The sequence below is a fragment of the Bos mutus genome, chromosome 2, assembly GCF_027580195.1.
Source record: "Bos mutus isolate GX-2022 chromosome 2, NWIPB_WYAK_1.1, whole genome shotgun sequence".
Lineage (NCBI taxonomy): Eukaryota > Metazoa > Chordata > Mammalia > Artiodactyla > Bovidae > Bos > Bos mutus.
The window spans coordinates 128,035,034-128,055,432 of record NC_091618.1 but is presented as its reverse complement, the minus strand read 5'-3'; the positions used below and the strand labels follow the sequence as shown (position 1 = coordinate 128,055,432).

At 37.6% G+C, this 20,399-nt stretch overlaps 1 protein-coding gene across 6 annotated transcripts in view; it reads right to left on the bottom strand.

Annotated features, from left to right (window-relative positions):
* Positions 1–20,399, bottom strand: part of GULP1 (GULP PTB domain containing engulfment adaptor 1) — a 332,692-nt gene that overhangs the window by 232,615 nt on the left and 79,678 nt on the right. Inside the window, exon 1 of one of the 6 annotated variants that reach the window (XM_070359400.1) lies at positions 5,706–5,846. The exons of the other annotated variants lie outside the window; for them this stretch is intronic. The gene's annotated coding sequence lies outside the window, so the exon portion shown is untranslated. Of the gene's footprint in view, positions 1–5,705; positions 5,847–20,399 lie in introns of those variants that run through there. 6 annotated transcript variants of the gene reach the window in all.

Genomic DNA, 20,399 nt, shown 5'->3' with positions numbered 1-20,399 from the left:
GAAGTGTCGGGGACGTTCAGCTTTAAGGGATCCAATATGTTATTCTTTTCTTTTGTGTGCTGTTTCTCAAGGATTCTCTATTCCTTATCAGTTCCTGGAAAACAGGAACGAGCAGAACTGCATGCAGTTCTGAAGACTGAGATCGTGAGAAGGGGCACCTGCTTGGATTCCTTTCAGGGATTCCCTTCAGTGACTCCCTTCAGTGACCTTACTTAAATGTAATCTATTCATTTATGCCCCTCTTACTCAGGATATGGAATGCTTTCTGGCCCTTTGAAGATTGTTATTTGCTTGGCTTTGTTTTTGCTCAGTTTTTTTTTTTTTTTACTGCCTGTAGCTGCCTTGTATGAAGATATATAAACATGCATTTCTGCAAATAAAGCACCCTTGTTTCACTCGAGACTTGGGTACCCTGTGTCCTTCTTCTCGTAGACTCCAGTACCCAGGCCCCAGTCTACAAAGACCGTGACAAGTGGCACCCGAACAGGGACCTGGTGGAAGCCCTTGGCAACCAAACGGAGTGACTGTTTGGACCTACAGAGGTCACTAAGTGTGGGGTTATGGGACAAACGGCTGGAAAGCCCCCATCACTTTTCTACTTTACTTCATCATTTATTTAAGGTTCAAGGACTTTCGCTTTCACGTCAATGGATAAGGGCTTGTCCCCAAACAGTAGTTGAATATAATCCCTGGTTCCCTGATGAAGACAGTTTCAATTTAAAATTTTGGAACCGGGTTAAAAATAACAATAATAATATATTAAATGAGCCAAATGATGGGTAAAAAATATTCCAATAGATTTCTGGCTTTTGTGGGCCCTCATTAAAGCCATGATCTTGCCATATCTAGGCAATTCTAGCCCCCATGATATTCGTCAACAAGCGGAACGCTCATTATACGAATATAAATTAAATGATAAGACTTTACAAAAAGCCCAATTAGAGCAACATAAAATGATTCAAAACTTTCCCACAATCCCTGCTCCAGCTATCCCAAGCCCTCCTCCTCCTCTTGTAACGGGCACGAAACCGAAAGTCCCCTCGATTTGAGGACAAGATAAATCTGATAATGATTCTTCTGATGCTCTATTTGAGACTAAAGCCAACAATACTTTTTTTGATGACAATGATAAGCCCCTAACACACACTCATATTTATGAGTACAGATGATCCACTCATTCTCCTTTATGGCAAAGGCTTTCTGATTTACTGGCTTTGCAATCTCAAGTCTCTGAGGCCAATGATCTTTTTGCCTTTCCTATTTAACTTATGTGCAGAGTACATCATGAGAAACGCTGGGCTGGAAGAAGCACAGGCTGGAATCAAGATTGCCGGGAGAAATATCAATAACCTCAGATATGCAGATGACACCACCCTTATGGCAGAAAATGAAGAGGAACTATAAAGCCACTTGTTGAAAGTGAAAGTGGAGAGTGAAAAAGTTGGCTTAAAGCTGAACATTCAGAAAACTAAGATCATGGCATCTGGTCCCATCACTTCATGGGAAATAGATGGGGAAACAGTGGAAACAGTGTCAGACTTTATTTTTGGGGGCTCCAAAATCACTGCATATGGTGACTGCAGCCATAAAATTAAAAGACGCTTACTCCTTGGAAGGAAAGTTATGACCAACCTAGATAGCATATTCAAAAGCAGAGACATTACTTTGTCAACAAAGGTCCATCTAGTCAAGGCTATGGTTCTTCCAGAGGTCATTTATGGATGTGACGGTTGGACTGTGATGAAAGCTGAGTGGCGAAGAATTGATGCTTTTGAACTGTGGTGTTGGAGAAGACCCCTGAGTCCCCTGGACTGCAAGGAGATCCAACCAGTCCATTCTAAAGGAGATCAGCCCTGGGTGTTCTTTGGAAGGACTGATACTAAAGCTGAAACTCCAGAACTTTGGCCACCTCATGCAAAGAGTTGACTCATTGGAAAAGACTCTGATGCTGGGAGGGATTGGGGGCAGGAGGAAAAGGGGACGACAGAGGATGAGATGGCTGGATGGCATCACCAACTCGATGGATGTGAGTTTGAGTGAACTCTGGGAGTTGGTGATGGACAGGGAGGCCTTGCATGCTGCGATTCATGGGGTCACAAAGAGTCGGACACGACTGAGCGACTGAACTGAAGTGATGTTAAAAAATGTTAATGCACTAAGACAACTAATACCTCAATATGGAGACATTGACTTTTCTCACATACAATAAATAAAAAAGACTATAACTATGTATGGCTCTCATTCACCTTTCACTAAAGAACTTCCAAACTCTATGACATCTTCTATTAAAAATTTTATTCCCTATGACTGGAAAATTTTGATAAAAGCTCTTCTTAAACCAAGAGAATATCTTCAATAGATAATATGGTTTCATGATGTGGCCTGAGATCATGCCAGTTCTAATGCCAGAAGCAGCAATGAAACCTATGCTGATTTTTTAGCTACTGTTGCTGCTGCTGCTGCTGCTGCTGCTGCTAAGTCACTTCAGTCGTGTCTGACTCTGTGCAACCCCATAGATGGCAGCTCACCAGGCTCCCCCATCCCTGGGATTCTCCAGGCAAGAACACTGGAGTGGGTTGCCATATCCTTCTCCCATTCATGAAAGTAAAAAGTGAAAGTGAAGTTACTATCTCCCATAATGTTATCGGAGAGGAAGCCAAAGTACAATTTAAAAAACTGCTTACATATGAAAATGCTAATCAAAAATGCCACAGAGCTATCACTCCAGTACATGAGACCCAAAATTTTATTGATTATTTAAAGGCTTGTCACAACTTTAAATCAAAAACTCAGAAACAAATGTTAGCTGAAGCAATGGCTGCTACCTTTAAAAAGAAAAATGAAAGATATTTTGTTTGTAGGGATAAGAGCCATTTAAAAAAGAATTGCCCAATTACTTCTTTTACCTTACATTTCTATTAACTCCTCTAATGATATATGGATAGATAGATTTGATAACACTAATCAAAAACAATCCTTACGGACAATCAATAGTATTTAAATATGCATGACCAAATATAAATATCAAAATTAATGACAAAGATTTTCTGGTCTTCTTGATACTGGATCCAATATTACTATTATTTCCAAACATTTATGGCCCAAATCTTGGCCTATACAGAGAATTTCTTGCCAAATTGCAGGATTTTCTCAAACCAAAGTACAAGAGGTTTATCAAAGTGTTCAAATATATCCATGTGAGGGACCAGAAGGCCAGCCTGCAACATTATGACCTTATGTGATAGATGCACCCTTTAATTTAATAGGAAGAGATTTACTTATGCAACAGCAAACTCAAATATATATTCCACATTTTTCCTAGGGGCCACTGCTCATTAAACAAACAATACAATTACTAAAATAACTTGGAAAAATGACAAGCCTATTTGGACAAAGCAGTGGCCCCTTACAAAAGAGAAATTAGAGGCTACTAAAGGACTTATAGATACACAACTGAAATTAGAACATATTGAGGAATCTTATTCCCCTTGAAATTTTCCCATTTTTGTAATAATAATAATAAAAAATCTAGCAAATGGAGTCTTTTAACAGATCTTCAAAAAGTTAATACATCTACGAAACCTATGGGTACATTACAACCAGAAATTCCATAACCTACTACTATTTCTCAAAACTGACATATTATTATTATTATTATAGATTTACAAGATTGCTTTTTTTACTATACCTTTACACCCTCTAAACCAAGAGAGATTTGCTTTCTCTCTTCTTTATCCTAATCATGTCAGGCCTCATAAACAGTATCAATGGACTGTGTTACCTCAAAAAATGATGAATTTTCCCACCATATGTCAATATTATATAGCCAAAGCCCTTAAACCTGTGAGAAAACAACTTCCTGACTTTCTTGTTATTCATTACATGGATGATATATTGTTTTCGGCTCCATCTGTTTTAGAAACTCAACAAATGTTTGACATAACTCAACAATGCTTAAGAGCTTCTAGACTAATCTTTGCCCCTGAAAAGATTCAAACCTCTACACCTTACCATTACTTGAGACTTATTGTTAATAGACAACATATTACTCCCCAACTAACACAGATTCAGGTTGATAAATTATCAACCTTAAATGATTTTCAAAAACTTTTAGGTGACATAAATTGGATTAGACCCTCATTAGACATAGCAAATTATCAACTAACTAATTTATTTAACACTTTAAAAGGAGATCCAAATTTAAATAGCCCTCATTCACTTTCACAAGAGACTCGAGAAAAACTCTGTTTGGTGCAAAATAAATTACAAAAACAGTTTCTTACTCATAGCAGACTTGATTTACCTCTAGAGTTATTTATACTCCCCTCTCTCCATTCTCCCACAGGACTTCTTACCCAACAAAAATACCCAATAAAATGGATCTATACCCATTTTAGAGAGACAAGATCACTTACACCCTATCTTGACTTGATCGCTCTAATCATTACCAGTGAAAGAAATAGAGCTAAGACTCTAATTGGCTCCAATCCTCATAAAATTGTAATGCCTATTAATAAATCTCAATTTGAACACACATTACAAACTTCTACCAATTTTCAAATAGCCTTTCCAGAATATTTTAGAGAAATTTCATTTCATTATCCTTCTAACAAACTCTAGAATTTCTTCAAAAATACTGAATTTATTATCTCTTGCATTGTCACATCGTGACCTATACCTCAAACTGATATTTTCTATATAGATGGGACTAAAAACACCAAACCCTCATTCTAGTCTCTCAAAGAATATAAAGTCTTTTATACTAAATTTCACTCGGCTCAACAAAATGAATTATATGCTCTCATTCAGGTTATTCACTTACATTCTTATCCTATTAATATAGTTTCTGACTCCTTATATTCAGTTTTTGTATTAAGAAATATAGAAACTTCTATCATAAATTCTAATCAATCTATTATCCAACAACTTTTTCTTGAACTACAATATATTATTAGAAACCACACTTCCCCCATTTATATTACCCATATCCGAGCACATTCTTGTCTTCCTGGCCCGATGGCCCATGGCAATGAACAAGCTGATAAACTTGTCTCTTTTGCTACTCCTAAAGAACAACATGCTCTATTAAACAATAATGCTGGCTCATTACATCAAATTTTAAAAATTCCATACTGACATGCTAAAAAAATCATTAATAACTGCTCCACTTGTAGGCCCCTACATCTTTGACCCATTACACAAGATATCAGTCTTCAAAGATTACAACCCCCCAATGAACTATGGCAAATGGATGTAACTTGTTGCCCTGAACTTTCTTCCTCTTCCTTCTTACATGTTGCGATTGATGCAAAATCTTCGTTTATATGGGCCACACCTCTCCAAGGTGAAGCTACATGACATGTTATAACCCACCTGTTAGCTTGCTTTGCAGTAATGGGAACACCTAATTCTATAAAAACAGACAATGGCCCTGCCTATATTTCTAGGCAATTCAAACAATTTTTACATTCATTCTCTATGAAACATATGACAAACATTCCTTATAATCCACAAACACAAGACATAGTTAAACAAACACATCACACACTGAAACTACAAATAAAAAAATTAAAAAGGGGGGAATACACAGGAACACGTCTATCTTCCTTATCCAGAGCACTTTACTAAATTCCAATGCAACATATTCTTTAAGCCTGTAACTATTGTTAATACAGCTTTATTTGTTTTAAATTTTTTAAACTTACCGCAAGGAGATATTTTGACAAAAGCAGAAAAACATTTTGAGGCATTGAAGGACACCTCCCTTCCTCTGCCCATCTGGTATCAAGATGGGTTGACTAAACAATGAAAATCTGGAAAATTAATATTACAGGGAAAAGGGTATGCTTGTATTTCTCCAGATGGATGCAACGAAATCAGCTGGCTCCCTCTTTGGAAGATCCGCCCCAGGGGAGCCACTGACATTCAAGAAAGAGAAGAAATGGCGAAATCCCTAGGAGGAGGAGTTTCCCGTACAAGCCATGGACGCTTTAAAAATTTCCAAGAAACGCCACACTCGACGTCATCGACCTTATGATTTCCCTACTTGGGGACACATAAAAGCCCTTACTAATCAAGCTAAAAATCTGGTTTCTCAACAGGGAATGCCTCAGAATCCTGAAAATATTTGTCGGTATGCTTGCTTTGCTTGCTTTTGCTTCCCCTGCTTAGGCTGACTTGATTAATCACACTTATTGGGCTTATATACTTAACCCCCCTTTATTGCAGGTTGCAGAATGGACAGATATACAACCAGTCGTATCCACTAATGACTCAACACATATGCCCCCTCCTTGGAGCTTTGAGGGGCCCTCTCATCCTCAGGAAGAAGGAAGACTAATTAACATTTCTCTAGGCTATGAAATCCTTCATTTATGCATGGGCCCAGCAGAATTATGTATTAATGTTAAGTCAACAAATGTAGGCTTTCATCCTGCTTCCAAAAAAGAACTTCCACACATTGCTTGGACTGTTTACTGCCCTGTCCTTTTATGAAAACCATGTCAATACTACCAAAACTCTAGGAAAAGGACAAAAGTTGGTATGTAAGGGGTTTACTTATAAGGACTTTAAATATACTCCTGTTTATTGGAATAGATGTCAAGCTAAATCAGGGAAATTAATGTTTATGGCCAATTATACCATTGTTGATTGGGGACCCCATGGTATATGGCTATCTAACTGCTCAGATGATATTAATAGTACTATATGTGATTATGTTACTCAAGTAGCATAGAAGATTACCAACAGTTCAACGAAACACTTCCATGACAAAGGACTCTTTGGCTGGCTTGACGGCAAAATGGCACCTTCTCGCCCTCAAATCATCCTCAATAAACAAATTGGGCCTGAACAATGGGACATCTGAAAACTTGCTGCAAGTACTGAAAAACTTGAAACTTGGACTAGATATTTCACAGAGACCAGTTGTTGTCATAGTAATTATTCTTTCCATTATAATCATATATTTTATACAAGCTTGTGTTCCCCTTCCTTTTGTTATAGCCATAAGAAACTTACAATTTAATAGACTTTACATTCTGTGACCTGTATAGATTGCATATTGTATACTTGTCTTAATTCCTCTATTTCTCTAAAAAATGAATCCCTTTTGATCCTTCCATCTCGATGTGGTCTGTGGATACCAGTAGATCTCCAACAACCCTGGGAAGAGGGTCCCATGGCAGCACTTGCTTCCCGGTTACTCACTAAATTACTCCAACGATCTAAGCGATTCATTGGATGGTTAATTCTTGGCATTTTGGGGTTAATAGCCATTTGCACCACTGCTACTGTCGCAGGCATTGCTTTACAAACTTCAATTCAAACACAAAACTTTATTCAAAATTGGACTAAAGATGTTCATACTATGTGGGCCACTCAGGTTCAGATAGATGAAGAAGTTCAGGATAAAATTCAGAAATTAAAAACAGCCATCCGATGGGTTGGAGACCAATTAATAGATTTACAAAAAAAAAATTATTAAATTGTGATTGGAATTCTACTGAATTTTGTATCACTCCTGTTTGATTCAACCATAGTGCTTACAATTGGGAACAAATCAAATTTAATCTGCAAGATATACATAATAACACTTCCTTAAATGTACAGTTGCTGCAAAAGGAAAATTTTGAAACCTTCTCTAAAAGTCTACCCTCTTCCAACTATTTGGAAACCTTAGCTGAACAGCTGACTGATCAATTATCTGGGCTGGACCCTCAAGAATGGTTTCAAAGCATTACACATAGTATTGGATCTGGAACTATAACACTGATAATTGTCCTGGTGATAATATTTGTAGTATACCAATGCCTTTCAACTAAAATGGTTCAAACTAAATAAACTCAATTGGTCAGGGCCTTCATAAAAGTATCTACAGTGACCCCCTAATTGTGAAAAAATAAAAAAGGGGGAATTGTCAGGGGACGTTCAGCTTTAAGGGATCCAATATATTATTCTTATCTTTTGTGCGCCGTTTCTCAAGGATTCTCTATTCCTTATCAGTTTCTGGAAAACAGGAATGAGCAGAGCTGCATGCAGTTCTGAAGACTGAGATCATGAGAAGGGGCACCTGCTTGACTTCCTTTCAAGGACTCCCTTCAGTGACTCCCTTCAGTGACCTTACTTAAATGTAATCTATTCAGTTATGCCCCTCTTACTCAAGATATGGAATGCTTTCTGGCCCTTTGAAGATTGTTATTTGCTTGGCTCTGTTTTTGAACAGTTTTTTTTTTACTGCCTATAGCTGCCTTGTATGAAGATATATAAACATGCATTTCTGCAAATAAAGCACCCTTGTTTCACTCGAGACTTGGGTTCCCTGCATCTCTCTTCTCGTAGACTCCAATCCCCAGGTCCCGGTCTACAAAGACCGTGACAATGAAGCTTTTTCAACAAAGTGATAGCTCCCTGCTTTTTAATATGCTGTATAGGTTTGTCATAGCTTTTCTTCCAAGGATCAAGCATCTTTCAATTTCTTGGCTGCAATCACCATTTGCAGTCTCTTAAAAACAGTTTTTATTTCTATCATAATTTTTAAGGAAATACCAAAATATCACAAAAACAAGCATATATGTATACATCCCTTTAGTCTTTACTGCATTTCTCCCACACCTTTGTTTTTAAGATCCTATGATCGAGTCGCCAGTCCAGGTTTGATGCACGATACTGGATGGTTGGGGCTGGTGCACTGGGACGACCCAGAGGGATGGTACAGGGAGGGAGGAGGGAGGAGGGTTCAGGATGGGGATCACGTGTATACCTGTGGCAGATTCATGTTGATACATGGCAAAACCAATATAATATTGTAAAGTTAAATAATAAAATAAAATTTAAAAAACTAAATAAAAATAAACATACCATTTCTATCCTTTTTCCAGTCACCCCAAAAATATTAACAAATATTTATTAACCTTAAATTTAGTATTTGGTAGAAAATTATTAAGCAGTCAGGCAAATTTAGTGGTTTAGGTTTCAGTTCCATGTATTAACTCCTGATTTTATTGTCATCTTCCTTTTGTAGGAAGCAACCCTTTTAGAACTATGGTAGCAAGAAGCTATTCAATATGTCCTCCAAGATTTATTTAACATTTATTATTAATATAGAATCTTTCTTTCAATTTCTATTTTCTCTCAAATATTTCTATTTGCTTTTCTTTCCTTTTACACCTCAATTTACATGATATTATCAAGAAATATTTCTCCTGAGCCACATCTCACAAAAGTTAAAAATACACAGAATCCAATACTTCTTGGTTCAAATTGGTTTGTCTTTTTGTTTGGTACTTTATAGCTTTAGCCTAACTAAAACACAACCCAGAAGTGTGATCTACCATCCAACTGCTTCCTCCAGTAGATCCCAGTATACACAGTGATTAAATGTATATTTTTCATCTAAGACCTATTACACTAGTTAATCTTCTTGGCTGGTCTTGTTGGGTAGATTTCATCACCTTTTTATCAATAGAAGGATCTTGATGAATAAATTTCATCAAGATATAAGGCTATAAAGAAGGTTCTGAATTTTGATGAAATGAAAAAGTTTTTCTCCATATTCAGAACTATACTTCCCATGACCTAAACAAGATTAAAAAGTGAAAAATTTATTCAAATCATACAGGGTATGAAGGATGCATGTTTATATCATGTTTATACTCCATCATGTCTGACTTTTTTCGACCCCATGGACTGCAGAACGCCAGGCTTCCCTGTCCATCACCAATTCCCAGAGGTTACTCAAACTCATGTCCATCGAGTTGGTGATGCCATTCAACCATTCAAACCTCTATTGTCCCCTTCTCCTCCTGCCCTCAATCTTTCCCAGCATCAGGATCTTTTGAAATGAGTCAGCTCTTTGCATCAGGTGGTCAGAGTATTAAAGTTTCAGCTTCAAAATCAGTCCTACCAATGAACACCCAGGACTGATCTCCTTAAGGATGGACTGGTTGGATCTCCTTGCAGTTCAAGAAACTCTGAAGTCTTCTCCAACACCACTGCTCAAAAGCATCAATTCTTCGGTGCTCAGATTTCTTTAGAGTCCAATTCTCACGTACATACATGTCTACTGGAAAAACCATAGCTTTGACTAGATGGACCTTTGCTGGTAAAGTAATGTCTCTGCTTTTTAATATGCTGTCGAGGTTGGTCATAGCTTTTCTTCCAAGGAGCAAGCATCTTTTAATTTCATGGCTACAGTCACCATCTGCATTGATTTTATAGCCCCCAAAAATAAAGTTTTTCATGTTTATATACATGAATATAATTGTGGAATGGAATAAATGTACAAAACTAAAGAGACCATGATTCATCAATTATATATATATATAATTTAACTTTTCTAAATGTTGTATAACTATGTGCTAAAACCACACAGTATTAAAATGTATTCTAAAGGTAAATTCTTAAAAACTTCATCACTTAAAGCAATTAGTTGCTTTTTCTTGGTCTAGAAAGTTATTCATCTGAATCTCTGACAAGGTCTTCCTTCTATTTTCTCGTTTCTCTTAGTCTAGGAGGTTTTATGGTGTCCAAGTAGTGCACAGGCTATATGAATGTGTTCTAAAAACTTCCCAGATAACCTAAAACTGCATGCAATATTAGATGTGTTCATAGGTATTCTGAATACACTCTCAAAAGGGTCTATGACCCCAATATGTTAAGAATTGCCATTTAGCATTTATTGTTTCTTCAGTGCCCAAGCTGATATGAATTTGTAAATGGTTTAAATAAAAACACACACACATTAGTAAACTGGGTTAAAAGATTTCAAACATATTTCACTTAGTTTCTAATTTGACATAGATAAGTGAGTGAAGTGAGTGAAGTCACTCAGTCGTGTCCGACTCTTTGTGACCCCATGGACTGTAGCCTACCAGGCTCCTCCCTCCATGGGATTCTCCAGGCAAGAGTACTGGAGTGGGTTGCCATTTCCTTCTCTAGGGGATCTTCCCAACCCAGGGATCGAACCCAGGTCTCCCGCATTGCAGGCAGATGCTTTAGCCTCTGAGCCACCAGGGAAGCCCTCACTCAAGTAAATACATACAAATAAATTTTTAAATACAGTGGGAGGAATACTATACCAAAATACAAGCGTCACAGACAAGAATTCCTTAGAGAACACCTTAAGTTGCTTACTTGCCCTGCTGTGAAAATGGCCTGATAATGCTTTACAAATGCATGTGCCTGTAGTCTAAGAGTTGCTCTTACTTTTTTGTGGCACAACAAACAAAAGTTAGTCTTAGCTGACTAGCTTGATAGAACCAAACAAAACAAACCATATAGCATCATTGGAAAATCAAGTTTGACAGGATATTTTGACAAGAAAGAAATGGAGGGAGGGAGTAAAGGGAAATGAAAAGAAAGAAAAGGGGATGAAAAGAAACAGTATTTTTGACCCATATAAATAAAAGATCTTTTAATTCAACTCTGGCAATTTCTCAGGTTTACAGAATGGATTTTTAACTAGTGAATTTTTAACCTGTGTTCTGTTTGTACTCTTTTTCTTTGATGAAGTACTTGCCTATCTTACTTCTACTTATCAGCCTTTTACATCAGTTTTCTATTCAGTCTTTTGGGGTGGGAGGTGTGGGAAGGACTACCTGTCAAGGCTCCTTTATTGCAGACATAATTTTGTTATTTGATAACTTTCTGATTCATGTGATATTTATTCCTGCATATCTTTTTTAACTTCTACAATTTTGTGCTGGAATGAAATATGGAAGAGTAAAAAAGAGTAAAATATGTATTTTTTAAGTTTTTCATTTCAATAAAATATACATAACATATAATTTACCATCGCAATCATTGTCAAGTGCATAGTTTAGTAGTAAGAACACTCACAGTGCTATGAATCCATCTCTAAAACACTTTTCATATTGCAGAAATGAAACTCTATACTCCAGTAAATATCAGCCCTCCATTGCCAGCCCCCAGTCCTCTTCAGGTCCTTATAAAAATAATATATTTTTAATAGATGAGAAAGTATGAACTCATTGAGGAAATGAACTTCTTAAAATACATTTTGTGTTTTTTCAAACTATTCACTGCATAGAGGTCTTTCCTCAAATACATGTTTGTAATTGACAATCAGATCAGATCAGATGAGATCAGATCAGTCGCTCAGTCATGTCCAACTCTTTGTGACCCCATGAATCGCAGCATGCCAGGCCTCCCTGTCCATCACCAATTCCCGGAGTTCACTCAGATTCATGTCCATCGAGTCAGTGATGCCATGCAGCCATATCATCCTCTGTCATCCCCTTCTCCTCCTGCCCCCAATCCCTCCAAGCATCAGAGTCTTTTCTAATGAGTCAACTCTTCACATCAGGTGGCTAAAGTACTGGAGTTTCAGCTTTAGTATCATTACTTCCAAAGAAATCCCAGGGCTGATTTCCTTCAGAATGGACTGGTTGGATCTCATTGCAGTCCAAGGGACTCTCAAGAGTCTTCTCCAACACCACAGTTCAAAAGCATCAATTCTTCGGCGCTCAGCCTTCTTCACAGTCCAACTCTCACATCCATACATGACTACAGGAAAAACGATAGCCTTGACTAGACGAACCTTTGTTGGCAAAGTAATGTCTCTGCTTTTCAATATGCTATCTAGGTTGGTCATAACTTTCCTTCCAAGGAGTAAGCATCTTTTAATTTCATGGCTACAGTCACCATCTGTAGTGATTTTGGAGCCGAGAAAAATAAAGTCTGACACTGTTTCCACTGTTTCCCCATCTATTTCCCATGAAGTGATGGGACTGGATGCCATGATCTTCGTTTTCTGAATGTTGAGCTTTAAGCCAACTTTTTCACTCTCTACTTTCACTTTCATCAAGAGGCTTTTTAGTTGCTCTTCACTTTCTGCCATAAGGGTGGTGTCATCTGCATATCTGAGGTTACTGATATTTCTCCCGGCAATCTTGATTCCAGTTTGTGTTTCTTCCAGTCCAGCGTTTCTCATGATGTACTCTGCATATAAGTTAAATAAACAGGGTGACAATATACAGCCTTGACGAACTCCTTTTCCTGTTTGGAACCAGTCTGTTGTTCCATGTCCAGTTCTAACTGTTGCTTCCTGACCTACATACAAATTTCTCAAGAGGCAGGTCAGGAGTCTGGTATTCCCATCTCTTTCAGAATTTTCCACAGTTTATTGTGATCCACACAGTCATCTCTCTATAATTAGCACAGAAACAATACTTTATTTTATGGACATCAGAGGCACCTGTGCATTGGAAGTTATTTCCAGTAATGAGGATGATTTCTCACAACCTGCCCATATTTTTTAAAACTCAGTCCTTATTCATAACATGAGATAACAACAGAGTGACAGACACTGTTTTGTGTGCTCTGCAAATGTGTTAGTTATACTATTTCTGACTACAAGCATACAGGTAGGTCTTAACATGACCGCTATTTCACAGATGGGAAATGAGAGTGAGGTATCGGCCTAATTTTGATGGCATAAAAGCATAAAAAGTTTACAGAGTTACTATAGAATGGGAAAATACCCAAGAATAAAAGGTGGACGAACATGCTGGGTTTTGTTTTTAGGTTGCCAAGAAGGATTCTTCCCAGGGTCCAATGTGACAAAGATTTCAGCATGTTGCTCTGTGATCCCTACATGATAGAAGACAAGCTTGTAGACTACAAAGAACTAAGCTTAAGCCAACATTTGTTCCACCGCTTAACTGAAAAACTTAGGACAAAGCACACAAACATATCCATCCATAAAATGAAGTATCTTAATGTGTTCTGCTTCACAAGATCTATCCATACACACGTGATGTGCATGTGTGTGTGCATGTGTCTGCATGTGTGAGTGAGACTGGGGAAGGGTGAGAGAAGGAAAAAAAATAACAGACTATTCAGACAAGGACTTAGTTAACCACAAGATATTCTAAAAATGTATGATAGTATCGTGATTATTAGTGCTTCCCTGGTGGCTCAGTGGTAAAGAATCTTCCTGCAAATGCAGGAGATATGGATTTGATCCATGGGTCATGAAGATTCCCCTGAAGAAAAAAATGTCAACCCACCCCAGTATTCTTGCCTGGGAAATCCCATGGACAGAAGAGCCTGGAGCTGCAAAAGAGTTGGACATGATGTAGAGACTAAACAGCAACAATAACAAATCATGATTATTAAGTGTAAATGGGCACCTAAGAACACATGAGACGTGTCAGGCAATATTTAAAAGTGAAGCCTATAGGTCCAAAAAGTCTGGTTTAAGTGCCAATTGAGTGGACCTTCAAGTTAACTATTCTGTATCTAATTTTCTTCATTTCTGGGATTAAAATAATACCATCATGGCTTGTGTGGATAAATGAGTTAATACAAGTAAAGCACTTAAAATTGTGCCTGGAATATAGTTAAGTGCTTGGTGAATGTTACCTTTCATTATTTTATTCAGTATTTCCTATTACTAATCATAGTTTTTTCCTATTTCTACCAAGTCTTTTCCTAAAACAATTCATGTAAAAGATTTTCTACCCTGTAAACAAAGAATGTTAAAAAGCTGTATCTTACTTATTTATCAGCTCATGGATTCTGCCAGGTTAAAAGTTTATCATAAGCCTTTGCATACAAAAGTAACTAATCTCACATTTCTGCTAAAACCTTAGCAATCAACTGAAAAGAGGGAAAAAAAGGTTTTATTTAACTGTTTTTTTAAAAAGTAAAAATATACCATGTCATAAGTGTAAAATCAGTATTATCCTGTTTTTTGAATTACCAAACGTCTTCACTTCTAGTTTGAATTGTTTTCTTGGAGTTCAATCTTTATTTACTATAGAATTGTGTCATTCATATACTTTTTCTTGCTCAGTCACTAAGTGGTGTCCAACTCTTTGTGACCCCAGGATTATAGCATGTCATGTTTCACTATCTCCTGGAATTTCCTCAGATTCATGTCCATGGAGTCAGTGATGCTATCTAACCATCTCATCCTCTGTCGTCCCCTTCTCCGCCTACCTTCAATCTTTCCCAGCATCAAGGTCTTTTCCAATGAGTCAGCTCTTTGCATCAGGTGGCCAAAGTATTGGAGCTTCAGCTTCAGCATCAGTCCTTCCAATGAATATTCAGGATTGCTTTCCTTTAGGATTGACTGGTTTGAACCCCTTGCAGTCCAAGGGACTCTCAAGAGTCTTCTCCAGCACCACAATTCAAAAGCATCATTTCTTTGGCTCTCAGCCTTGTTAATAGTTCATTTCTCATATCCATGCATGACTACTGGAAAAACCTCAGCCATGGTCATTTACACACTTACCATTTTCCACTTCAGTTCTTCAGTAGTGATACCGAAGATAGGGGATATGCCTTCAAACTGAAATTTTACTGAAAATACGAATTTCAATGTATTCTGTAGGTAACCATATAATTTACCACCCCAAATTGGGACACTTTTGAAAGTGAGCAGAGTGATAACTAGACAGGGTACCAGGACAACTGGTCTGAGCAAGCTGCCTGTTTATTTTCCCAAAGTCTTAATTTCTCTTCATAGAGCTTAGGATATAGACATGAATAATTGCTGAATGAAGAAATGAATACATAAAGTAGGTAAAGGAATTCTCATGTTAAATGATAGAAATGGAGTACAATATATCAGTTACACTCTGCTCCTTAAGTATGATTAGCCATGGGAGTCCAAACTGGCATGACAGGGTCACAAGATGATAATGAAAACACAAGTTGCATATTACGGATTACAACACATTCATGTAAATTTTTAACATAAACGCTCGATTTTTTTCTTTTTTCCTACTTTTCATGAGCACCAACCTCTAGAATGAGCTACAACCTCTAGAATTTATGAAGAGATATGACTCCTCTATTATAAAGTTCAGTTCAGTTCAGTCTCTCAGTCATGTCTGACTATTTGCGACCCCAAGGACTGCAGAACGCCAGGCTTCCCTGTCCATCATAAATTCCCAGAGCATACTCAAACTCATGCCCATCGAGTCAGTGATGACATCCAACCATCTCATCCTCTGATGTCCCCTTATCCTCCCACCTTCCATCTTTTCCAGCAACCGGATCTTTTCCAAGGAGTCAGTTCTTCATATTAGGTGGCAAAAGTACTGGAGTTTCAGCTTCAGCATCAGTCCTCCTAATGAATATACAGGACTGATTGCCCTTAGGATTGACTGGCTTGATTTCCTTGCAGTTCAAGGGACTCTCAAGAGTCTCCTCAACACCACAGTTCAAAAGCATCAATTCTTCGGCACTCAGCTTTCTTCACAGTTCAACTCTCACATCCATACGTGACCACTGGAAAAACCATAGCCTTGACTAGACGAACTTTTGTTGGCAAAGTAACGTCTCTGGTTTTCAATATGCTATCTAGGTCGGTCATAACTTTCCTTCCAAGGAGTAAGCGTCTTTTAATTTCATGGCTGCAATCACCATCTGCAGTGATTTTGGAGCCCAAAAAATAAAGTCTGACACTTTCCACTGTTTCCCCATCTATTTCCCATGAAGTCATGGGACTGGATGCCATGATCTTCGTTTTCTGAATGTTCAGCTTTAAGCCAACTGTTTCACTCTCTACTTTCACTTTCATCAAGAGGCTTTTTAGTTCCTCTTCACTTTCTGCCATAAGGGTGGTGTCATCTGCATATCTGAGGTTATTGATATTTCTCCCGGCAATCTTGATTCCAGCTTGTGCTTCTTCCAGCCCAGCGCTTCTCATGATGTACTTTGCATGTAAGTTAAATAAGCAGGGTGACAATACACAGCCTTGACGTACTCCTTTTCCTATTTGGAACCAGTCTGTTGTTCCATGTCCAAATGATAGATGTTAAGAATTGCTGGCAACAATGAGGTGAAATTGGAAACTTCAAACATGGCAGATGAGATTATATAATAGTATGGCCACTTTGGGAAACAGTTTGGCAGGTCCTCAAAATATTAAACACAGAGTTACCATATAATCCAGTAATGCTACTCTGAGGTATATACCCAAAGGAATTGAACATATATATATATATATATATATATATATATATATATATACACACACACACAGAGAAAACAATTATGCACAAAAGTTCTCAGAAATGTTATTCAAAATAAAAAACAGAAGCAACCTAAATGTCTGTCAGTGGAAAATGTAAAAACAGATTATGGCACTTTAGAATGATGCACTTGTAGAGACTTTGTTTCTTTGAAAAGTGAAAGTTAAAAAAAAAAAAAACTTTGCCTTCTTCATTAATTTTTTTTTAAGATAAAACATAAATAAGGGCTTCCCTGGTGGCACAGTGGATGGGAAACCATCTGCCAATGCTGGGGACACGGGTTTGATCCCTGGTCTTCAAGATTCCACATGGAACAAACTAAGCCCATGTGCCACAACTACTGAAGCCCACACACCTAGAGCCTGTGGTCCTCAACAAGAGAAGCCACAGCAATGAAAAGCACCCACACTGCAAGGAAGAGAAGGCCCTGCTCACGGCAACTAGAGAAAGCTGGTGCAAAGCAACACTCAGCACCATCAAAAAAATAAATAAATAAATGTTTTTAAAAGTCCATTTAAATTTTAAAAAAATAAACAAGTTTTTTTTTTTTGAGATAGAGTTTTGTTATATCAGAAAGTTTCAGTAATTTTCATCTACTATTGAGAAAAAGGTATTAAATTTCAATGTTTTCAAAACTGGTTGATATTCAGGCCACTATTCCTTTCAATTTTTTATTAAATTAAGATAGCATATTATAGATATACAAGATGTTACCAGAGGGCAAGCTGGGAGTTGGATATTCTCACTAGTTTTGGAACTCTTGTGACAAATATTAAAAAGCAGAGACCTTACTTTGTCCTCAAAGGTCCGTCTAGTCAAGGCTATGGTTTTTCCAGTAGTCATGTACGGATGTGTGAGTTGGGCTGTGAAGAAAGCTGAGTGCCGAAGAATTGATGCTTTTGAACTGTGGTGTTGGAGAAGACTCTTGAGAGTCCCTTGGACTGCAAGGAGATCCAACCAGTCCATCCTAAAGGATATCAGTCCTGGGTTTTCATTGGAAGGACTGATGTTGAAACTGAAACTCCAATACTTTGACCAGCTGATGCGAAGAGCTGACTCATTTGAAAAGCCCCTGATGCTGGGGAAGATTGAGGGCAGGCGGAGAAGGGGACGACAGAGAATGAGATTGTTGGATGGCATCACCGTCTCAATGGACATGGGTTTGTGTAGACTCCGACAGTTGGTGATGAACAGGGAAGCCTGGTGTGCTGCCGTTTGTGGGGTCACAAAGAGTTGGACACGGCTGAGCAACTGAACTGAACTGTGACATCATAATTTATTTCCAAAATAAAATTAAATATATACACATATATCTTCTTATTTTCACTTTTAAGTATTCTGTTGATATTCTCCTTGCTTGTTTCAGATATGACTGGAAAATCAATTTAAGGCTAAACTTTCATCTAAAACTTTCCCACCTCTAAAGAATAAGAGCTGGTGTTCATACAAATGGATGTTTACCCTACATTAACCTTTGAGTAACATCAGCTTAATATTACATTCAAATCATGAGGCAAGATTCACAGAGCACTCCAGCAACTGTTGAATGCACTACATGTCCCAGTGGAGGCTGTTGGTCAAAGCAGTACCTGAGCTAATGTCCCAGTCAACAGTTACACATCTGACCAGATAACCTCCTGGCATGATGGGGATGCACACACGCATGCTCAGTTGCTTCAGTCGTGTCCGAATCTTTGCAACCCTATGGACTGCAGCCCACCAGGCTCCTCTGTCCATGGGATTCTCTAGTCAAGAACAAGTGGGTTGCTATGCCATCCTCCAAAAGATCTTCCCAACCCAGGGGTCAAACCTGTGATTCCAGTGTCTCCTACATTGCAGGATTTTTTACCACTGAGCCACCGAGGAAGCCCCCACAATAGAAATGACCCGTTAACTATTAAAAGCAGATTATTACACAGCAATATGTTTAGCATTTTTCTCAGATATAATAGTTATATAATATTGATATATACCAATTAAAAGTTTCATTAAGTTAAGTATCTTTAAGAATGAGCTTGTCAAGTGCTATATAAATTTATCATGTGTTTCTCAAACATTTCATGATAAATCACTTCTACAGTGAATTTTATTTCTTTTGGTATAGAATACAGAATATTTCCAAAGGAAAAATATATACTGACTCCAATTGATAAGTTCCAATATTCACTTCATTAGATAGTATCTCTTTTAATTCTCCAATATGAAAAACAAAAACCCTCAGAGAAGAACCAGTCACTGAGTGGACACTAAAATAACATATGTGCCAACTGAAAGTATGAATATATTTAGTCCACTGACTTTTTTGAGAGTATTTAGAGAACTGTATTATGTCATGAATTGTTTGTGACAGTTTGCTATAATTAGAGGTTATAAGAGCCACAGAGAAGAAAGAAAACTCATGTGTAAAGAGCTTAAAGAAGCAGTGCATTACTCAAAGGTTCCAACTGTCCTTCGGTCAGTCCACCTTGGTTCAAGTCATGACTCATTTACCAGTCATATACCCTGGGATAAGTTATTTAACCACTTTTCAATTTTATCAACCACAAAATCCAAGTCATAATCTTTATAGCACAGGATAGTGCCAAAGATAAAACTATCTGTAAATTTCCAAACCCCATGTCTGGTACATAACAAGCCCTCAACATGTCAGCTTTTATTACTGATATTGATGAGCCTCAATTTCCTAATCTGTAAAATACTAATATAATAGTAACATCTCCTCTACCTGTGGCCCACCTGTGTAGTGAAAAGCAATAATACTGATTATAATATTTTATAAACTATAAACAACAAGGCACTTCACAAATGGAAAACACTCTTTAATACTGTGATTTATCAAATACTCACTATAGATTATGAAGGCTATTTCCCAAAATACCTACAAGCATTTTCTCATTTGTTCCTGTTTTTTTTTTTTTTTAATACTCTTATTAGTCTTCATTAGAATTTTGTGTACCCTTGAGACTAGTAGCAGCCACTAAATGACTACTGTGATAAACATTTGGAGGCATTAATTGACTCATCAGGAAGTCTCATTAACCTGGAGATTTCTGCATTGCTTTTGAAAGTTCTTTCTGGGCTCAAGCCAACCATCCTATTATAACACAACTGATCATTACATGAATTTAGCTGCATATCATATCAAACCTTCTTAAACATTATTATCATCTCAAACAATGGAAGCCTGATAAACCACTACTGGGACTAGAGCCTATAAAACAGGGGTTATTTCTGTTCTTGATGCCAAGGTTAAAAAGAAGTTCTGCTCCATGTGATTCAGATCAGTCAGTCAGTCAGTTCAGTCGCTCAGTCGTGTCCCACTCTTTTCGACCCCATGAATTGCAGCACGCCAGGCCTCCCTGTCCATCACCAACTCCCGGAGTTCACTCAAAC